This window comes from Chiloscyllium punctatum, chromosome 21 (assembly GCF_047496795.1).
Source record: "Chiloscyllium punctatum isolate Juve2018m chromosome 21, sChiPun1.3, whole genome shotgun sequence".
NCBI lineage: Eukaryota > Metazoa > Chordata > Chondrichthyes > Orectolobiformes > Hemiscylliidae > Chiloscyllium > Chiloscyllium punctatum.
In genome coordinates, this window is record NC_092759.1 from 38,554,015 (window position 1) to 38,562,340 (window position 8,326).

Below are 8,326 nucleotides of genomic sequence, written 5' to 3' on the forward strand. Positions count from 1 at the left end.
CTCTGTCCCGCCTCTCTCAGTCCTCCCTCTCTCTGTCACCTCTCTCTCTGCCCCCTCTCTATGCCCCCCTCTCTGTCTGCCCTCCTCTCTCTGCCCACCTCTTTCTGTCCACCCTCTCACTGTCCCCCTCTCTCTGTCCCCTCTCTCTCTGTTACCTCTCTCTGTCCCCTCTCTCTGTCCACCCTCTCTCTGTCCCCCTCTCTCTGTACCCCCTCTCTCTGTCCCTCTCTCTCTGTCCGCCCACTCTCTGTCCGCCCACTCTCTGTCCCACATCTCTCTCTGTCTCCCCTCTCTCTGTGCCCCCTCTCTCTCTGTCCCCCCTCTCTCTGTCCCCTCTCCCTCTGTCCCACCCTCTCTCTGTCCCCTCTCTCTCTGTCCCGCCCTCTTTCTGTCACTCCTCTCTCTATCCCCCCTCTTTCTGTCACTCCTCTCTCTGCCCCCCTCTCTCTGCCCCCCTCTCCGAAACCCTCTCTCTGCTCCCCTCGCTCTGTCCCCCTCTCTGTCCACCCTCTCTCAGTTTCCCCTCTCTCTGCCCCCCTCTCTCCGTCCACCCTCTCTCTGTCCACACTCTCTCTGTGTACCCCTCTCTCTGTCCCCCCTCTCACTGCCCCCTCCCTCTGTCCCACTCTTGCTCAGTCCACCCTCCCTGTCCCCCTGTCTCTCTGTCTCCCCTCGCTGTCTCCCCCGTTCCATCTCTCTCTGTCCCCTTCACTCTGTCACCCCTCTCTCTGTCCCTCTCTCTCTGTACCCTTCTCTCTGTCACCCCTCTCTGTGTCCCTCTATCTCTGTCCCCTTCTCTCTGCCACCCCCCTCTCTGTTCACCCCCCTCTGTACCCCCCTCTCTCTGTTCGCCTCTCTCTGTCCGCCCTGTCTGTCCACCCTCTCTCTGCCCCCCTCTCTCTTTCCCACTTTCTCTGTCCCCCTCTGTCCCCTATCTCTGTCTCCCCTCTCTCTGTCTCCCTTCCCTCTGTCCCCACTCTCTCTGTCCCCCCTCTGTCTGTCCCCCTCTCTCTGTCCACCTCTCTCTGTCTGCCTCTCTCTGACCCTCTCTCTCTGTCCCCCTCTCTCTGCCCACCTCTTTCTGTCCACCCTCTCTCTCTGTCCACACTCACCCTCTGTGCCCCCTCTCAGTGTCCCCCTCTCTCTGTCCCGTTTCTCTCTGTTACTTCTCTCTGTCCCCCTCTCTCTGTCCCCTCTCTGTGCCCTCCCATCTGAATCTCTCACTCTGTCCCCCTCTCTCCCTGTCCCCCTCTCTCTCTGTCCCCGTCTCTCTCTGTCCCCCACTCTCTCTGTGCCACACTCTCTCTGATCCCCACTCTATGTCCCCGTCTCTGTGTCTTGCCTCTCTCAGTCCTCCATCTCTCTGTCACCCCTCTCTCTGTCCACCCTTTCTGTCTGTCCCCTCTCTCTCTGTCCCCCGCTCTTTCTGTCATCCCTCCCTCTGCCCCTCTCTCTGTGATCCCCTCTCACTGTCCGCTCTCTCTCTCTTTCCCCCTCTCTCTTTCCCCCCTCTTTCTGTCACTCCTCTCTCTGCCCCACTCTCTGAAACCCTCTCTCTGTTCCCCTCGCTCTTTCCCCGTCTCTCTGTCCCCCTGTCTCAGTTCCCCCTCTCTCAGCCCCCCCTCTCTGTCCACCCTCTCTCTGTCAACACTCTCTCTGTGTCCCCTCTCTCTGTCCCCCCTCTCTCTGCCCCCTCCCTCTGTCCCCTTATCTCTGTCACCCCCCTCTCTGTCCCACCCCTTCTGTACCCCCCTCTCTCTGTCCCGCTCTCTCTGTCCCCCCGTCTGTCCATCCTTTCTCTGTCCACCCCCCCTGTCTGTCCACCCTCCCTGTCGCCCTGTCTCTCTGTCTCCCCTCGCTGTCACTCCCGTTCCACCTCTCTCTGTCCCCTTCTCTCTGTCACCCCTCTCTCTGTGCCACTCTCTCTGTCCCCTTCTCTCTGTCACCCCTCTCTCTGTCCCACTCTTTCTGTCCCCTTCTCTCTGTCACCCCCCTCTCTGTCCCAACCCCTCTGTATCCCCCTCTCTCTGTCCCCCCTCTCTGTCCCCCCTGTCTGTCCACCCTCTCTCTGTCCCGCCTCTCTCTGTCCCCCTCTCTCTGTCCCCCTCTGTCCCCTTCACTCTGTCTCCCCTCTCTCTGTCTCCCCTCTCTCTGTCCCCCTCTCTCTGTCCACCCTCTGTCTGTCCCCCTCTCTCTGTCTCCCTCTCTCTGTCCCCCCTCTCTCTGTCCCCCCTCTCTGGCCCCCCTGTCTGTCCACTCTCTCTCTGTCACCCGTCTCTCTGCCCCCTCTCTCTGCCCCTCTCTGTCTGTCCCTACTCTCTCTGTCCACCTCTTTCTATCCACCCTCTCACCGTCCCTCTCTCTCTGTCCACCCTCTCTCTGTTCCCTCGCTCTCTGTCCCCCTCCCACGTTCCCCCATCTCTCTGTTCCCCCTCTCTCTGTCCCCCCTCTCTCTGTCCATCTCTCTCTGTCCCCCTGCCTCTGTCCCCCTCTCTCTGCCCCCCCGTTCCCCTCTCTTTGTCCCCCCTCTCTGTCTCCCACCACTCTGTCCCCACGTCTCTCTGTCCCCTCCCTCTCTGTCCCCCCTCGCTCTGTCCCCCTCTCTGTCCGCCCTCTCTCTGTCTACACTCTCTCTCTGTCCCCCTCTCTCTGTCCCCCCTCTCTCTGCCCCCTCTTTCTGTCCACCCTCTCTCTGTCCACACTCTCCCTCTGTCCCCCCTCTCACTGCCCACTCTCTCTGTCCCCCCTCTCGGTCCCCCCTCTCTGTGCCCTCCCCTCTGAATCCCTCTCTCTGTCCGCCTCTCTCCCTGTCCCCCTCTCTCTCTCTGTCCCGCTCTCTCTCTCTGTGTCCCCCTCTCTCTCTGTCCCCCACTCTCCCTGTGCCACACTCTCTCTGACCCCCACTCTCTCTGTCCCCTCTCTCTGTCCCCCTCTCTCTCTGTCCCACCTCTCTCAGTCCTCCCTCTCTCTCTGTCACCCGTCTCTCTGCCCCCTCTCTCTGCCCCTCTCTGTCTGTCCCTCTCTCTCTGCCCCCTCTTTCTGTCCACCCTCTCTCTGTCCACACTCTCCCTCTGTCCCCCCTCTCACTGCCCACTCTCTTCGTCCCCCCTCTCGGTCCCCCCTCTCTGTGCCCTCCCCTCTGAATCCCTCTCTCTGTCCCCCTCTCTCCCTGTCCCCCTCTCTCTCTCTGTCCCCCTCTCTCTCTGTCCCCCTCTCTCTCTGTCCCCCACTCTCTCAGTGCCACACTCTCTCTGACCCCCTCTCTCTCTGTCCCCTCTCTCTGTCCCCCTCTCTCTCTGTCCTACCTCTCTCACTCCTCCCTCTCTCTGTCACCCGTCTCTCTGCCCCCTCTCTCTGCCCCTCTCTGTCTGTCCCCCTCTCTCTGTCCACCTCTTTCTATCCACCCTCTCACCGTCCCTCTCTCTCTGTCCCCTCTCTCTCTGTTACCTCTCTCTGTTAATCTCTCTCTGTCCACCCTCTCTCTGTCCCCCCCTCTCTCTGTCTCCCTCTCTCTGTCCACCCACCTCTGTCTCCCTCTCTCTGTCCCCCCTCTCTCTGTCCCCTCTCTCTGTCCCCCCTCTCTCTGTCCCCCCTCTCTCTGTCCCCCCTCTCTCTAGCCGCCCACTCTCTGGCCGCCCACTCTCTGTCCGCCCACTCTCTGCCCCCCCTCTCTGTCCCCCTCTCTCTGTCCCTGCGCTCTCTGTCCCCCTCTGCCTCTCCCCCCTCTGTTTCCCCCCTCTGTCTCTCCCCCCTCTCTCTCCCCCCCCTCTGTCTCTCTCCCTCTGTCTCTGTCCCCCAGTCTCTGTTCCACACACTCTGAGCCCCACCTCTGTCCCTCAACCCTCTGTCACCCCACTCTCTGTCCCCCACTCTCTGTGCCACCCTCTCTGCTCCCCCGTTCTCCTCTCTCTGTCCCCCACGTCTCTGTACCCCGCTCGTTGTCAACCACTCTCTCTCCCTCTCTCTCTGGCCTCCTCTCTCTATCCCACTCTCTCTGTCGCCCCTCTCTCTGTACCCCCTTTCTCTCTGTCAGTTCTTTCTGTCCCCCCGCTCTATCCCCACTCTCTGTCCTCCCTCTCTCTGTCACCGCTCTCTCTGCACCCCACTCTCTTTTCCCACTTTCTGTCCCTGTCTCTCTGTCCCCCCTCGCTCTGTCACCCCGTTCCACCTCTCTCTGGCCCCCGTCTCTGTCCCACTCCCTCTGTCCCCCTCTCACTGTCTCCCTTCTCTCTGCCCCCTCCCTCTGTCCCACTCTCGCTCAGTCCACCCTCCCTGTCCCCTGTCTCTCTGTCCTCCCACGCTCTGCCACCCCTGTTCCACCTCTCTCTGTCCCCCCCTCTCTCTGTCCCCCCTGTCTCTGTCCCCTGTGTCTCTGTCAACTCTCTCTCTGTCCCCCTCCCTCTTTCCCCCTCTCTCTGTCCCCCCTCTCTTTGTCCCCCCACTCTCTGTCCCCCACTCTCCGTACCCACTTTCTGTCCACCCTCTCTGACCCCCTCTCTGTTACCCGTCTGCCCCCTCTCACTGTCCCACCCTCTCTTTCCCCTTTTCTCTGACCCCCCTCTCTCTGCCCCCTCTCTCTCACATCTCACTCTGTCTCCGCGCTCTCTGTCCCCCCTCTTTTTCCCCCCTCTATGTCCCCCACTCTCTCTGTCCCCCACCTCTCTGTCCGCCCCTCTCTGTACACCACCCCTCTGTCCCCACGTCTATCTGTCCCTCTAAGTCTGTCCTCCCTCTCTCTCTGTTCCTCTCTCTCTGTCCCTCTAAGTCTGTCCTCCCTCTCTCTCTGTCACCCCTCCCTCTGTCCCTCCTCTCTCTGTTCCCCTCTCTCTGCCCCCACTCTCTGTACCACCCTCGCTCAGTCCACCCCCCTGCCCCCTATCTCTCTGACCCTTTCGCTCTGTCCCCTCCTCTGTCCCACCTCTATCTGTCCCCCTCTCTCTGTCCACCTTCTCTCTGTTCCCCTCTCTCTGTCCCCCTTTCACTATTCCCTTCTCTCTGTCACCCCTCTCTCTCTGTCACCCCTTTCTCTCTTTCACCCCTCTCTCTGTCCCCCTCTCTCTCTGCCCCCCTCTCTCTGTACCCCATTCTGTTTCCCCCCTCTCTCTGTCCCCTGCCCATTGTGCCCCCTCTCTATGGCCCCCTTTCTCTGTTCCCCCCTCACTGTCCCTCTCTCTCTGTCACCGCTCTCTCTCTGTCACCCCCTCTCTCTGCCCCCCTTCTCTCTGTTCCCCTCTCTCTGTCCCCCTCTCACTTCACCCTTTTTTTCTGTCCTCCTCTCTCTCTGTTCCCCATTCTCTGTCCCCCCTCTCTCTGTCACTCCTCTGTCTCTGTGACCCCTCTCTCTCTTTCACTACTCTCTCTCTGTCACCCCCTCTCACTGTCCCTTTCTCTCTGTTCCCCTTTCTCTCTTCCCCATTCTCTGTTCCCCGCTCTCTGTCCCCGCTCTCTATGACTCCCTCTATCTGTTCCCCCTCTCACTGCCCCCCTCTCTCAGTCACCCCTCTCTCTCTGTCATCCCTCTCTCTGTCACCCCTCTCCTTCTGTCACACCTCTCTCTCTGTCTCCCCTCTTTCTCTGTCTCCCCTCTCTCTGTCCCCCCTCTCTCTGCCCCCTCTCTCTGTCCCACCCTCGCTGAGTCCACCGTCCCTGCCCACTGTCTCTATGACCCCCTCGCTCTGTCCCCGCTCTCTGTATCACCCTCCCTGTCCTCCTTCCCTGTCCCACTCTCTCTGTTCCCCTCTCTCTGTTCCCCTCTCTCTGTCACCTTCTCTCTGTCCCCGCGCTCTGTCCCCTTCTCTCTCTGTTCCCGTCCTCCCTGTCCCGCTCTCTCTGTTTACCTCTCTCTGTCCACCTTCTATAAGACGCCCCTCTCTGTCCCCCCTCTCTATCCCCTTCTCACTGTCCCCTTCTCTCTGTCCCCCGTCTCTGTCCCCCTATCTCTCTGTACCGTTTTCTATGTTCCCCTCACTCTGTCCTCCCTCTCTGCCCCCTCTCTGTACCCCCTCTCACTGTCCCCTCTCTCTGTGCCTCCTCTCTCTGTCCCCCCCTCTCTTCCCCCCCGTCCCCCTCTCTCTGTCCTCTTCTCTCGTTCCCCTCTATCTGTTCCCCTCTTGCTCTCCCCTTCCGTCTGTCCCCTTCTCTGTGTTCCCCCCTCACTGTCCTACTCTCTCTGTCCCCTTCTCTCTGTCCGCCTCTCTCTCCTCTTCTCCCTGTTCCCCCCTCTCTCTGCCTCCCCCTTTCTCTGACCCCTCTCTCTGAATCCCCCCGTCAACCCCCTCTATCACTCTCTCTCCGTCCCCTCTCTCGCCCTCCTGTCTCTCTTGCCCTCCCCTCTCTCGCCCTCCCCTATTTCTTGCACTCCCCTCTCTCGCCATCCACTCTCTCGCCCTCCTCCTCTCACATGCTCCCCTCTCTTCGCGCTCCCCTGCCTCACCCTCCCCTCCTTCCCCATCTCGTCCTCCCCTCTCTTAACCTCTCCCCTCTCTCTCGCTCCCCTCCCTCTACCCTTCTCTCGCCCTCCCCACCCTCCCTCACCTCTCGCACTCCCCTTCACTCTCGACCTCCCCTCCCTCTCCCCCTCACTCGCCCTCCCCTCTCTCACCCTCCCCTCTCTCGCCCACCCCTCCCTCCCTCCCCTCTCTCTCCTTCCCCTCTCTCGCTCCCACCCCTCTCTCTCCTTCCCCTCTCTCGCACTCTCCCTCTCTCTCGCCCACCCTCCCTCCCTCCCCTCTATCGCCCTCACTTCTCTCGCCCTCCCCTCTCTCGCCCTCCCCTCTCTCGCCCTTCACCTCCCTCTCGCCTTCACCTCCCTCCTCCCTCTCTCGCAATCCCCTCTTTCCCCCCTCCTCTCTCACCCTCCCCCTCTCTCTCCCAGTCCCCATTCTCGCCCTCCCTCCATCTCACCCTGCTCTGCCTTCCCTCCCCTCTCTCGGTCTCCCTTCTTTCGCCATCTCCTCTCTCGCCCTCCTCTCTCTCGCCCTCCTCCTCTCTCGCGATTCCCTCTCTCGCCCTCCCCATCTCTCCCCTCCCCTCTCTCACTCTCCCTACCTCTCAGGCTCCCCTCTCTTCCCCTCCCCGTCTCATCCTCCCCTCTCCCGAGCTCTCTTCTCCCTCTCGCCTTCCCCTCCCTCGCCTGCCTCTCTCGCCTTCCTCCTCTTTCCCTCCCCTCTCTCGTCCTCTCCCCTCTCTTCCTCCCCCTCTCTTGCGCTCCATCTCTCCCATTCCCTCTTTCGCCCTTTCCCTCCCTCTTGACCTTCCCTCCCCTCCTTGGTTAGTCGTGAGGCTGCGTGTGGGGTGGTGCGAGATGTGGGAGGTAGGAGGAGGGGAAAATGGGGTAGAGGTGGAACTGCTGGAGGGAGACAGAGACGGCAGGACAGAGAGAGTGAGGGTGAGAGGAAAGGTAAGAGTGGAGGCAGGTGGAGAAACCAGGGTTGGGGGTTGTGTGTGAGAGGGGGAACGAGGGAGTGTGAAATGGAGTGGTGATGAGAGAGAGGGAGAGAATTGAGGAGAAAGAGTAGCGGAGATGAAATGGGGAGGCCAGGTTAGAGTGGGGGGGGTGGTCAGAGGGAGTTAAACCCAGCTCCTGAGCTCAGGGCGCGGTACCCTCCCCATCCCTGTGGACCAGGACTTGGGGCTGAGTCTGTCTCTCTCCAGCTCAGCTTCTCCAACACAAAGACACACAACAACATCGGTCACTCTGCTGCTCAGCACGCTTTAATCAACATTTATATTGTTTACAAATGGAAGTGATGGATACAGTCAGTGGGATGGTGCCTTTTCTCACTGGCCCCTGAGTTGTGAGAAACATTGAAATGTTTCCCTGTAACCCCCCTGTGGGTTAAGGATGGACAAACCAGCGCTACCCTCAGTCTGTTACCATAGTGACAGGCTGCTCCATCTCTGAAACACTGAACTGAAATGAGAAATTCCCGGATGGATTGATTAATGAGGGAATTTGATGGATGGATGGATTCGGGTGAAGGGATATTTCAGCACATTCTTCAGCTGCTGCCTGAACTTAGTCTGGGTCACGGCATAAATCGCGGTGTTTGTGCAGCAACTGAGGAGCTGCAGCATGAAGCCCAATTCCCCCACAAAGTCATGGAGATACACAGACTGATATCCAATAAACAACATCCGGGTCCATATAGAATACAGCATTAACGTTGACCATAACAGGATGAAATTGGCCGAGATCACAAACAGTAAAATGATGGATTTTTTTCGGTTTCTCATTTCAGTGTCAGACTGAGCGTCCCCATTGGTGTGAGCGCGGAGTCTCCTGCGGGCTCTGCTGGTCACTAAAATGTGTCTGACGGTGAGAACA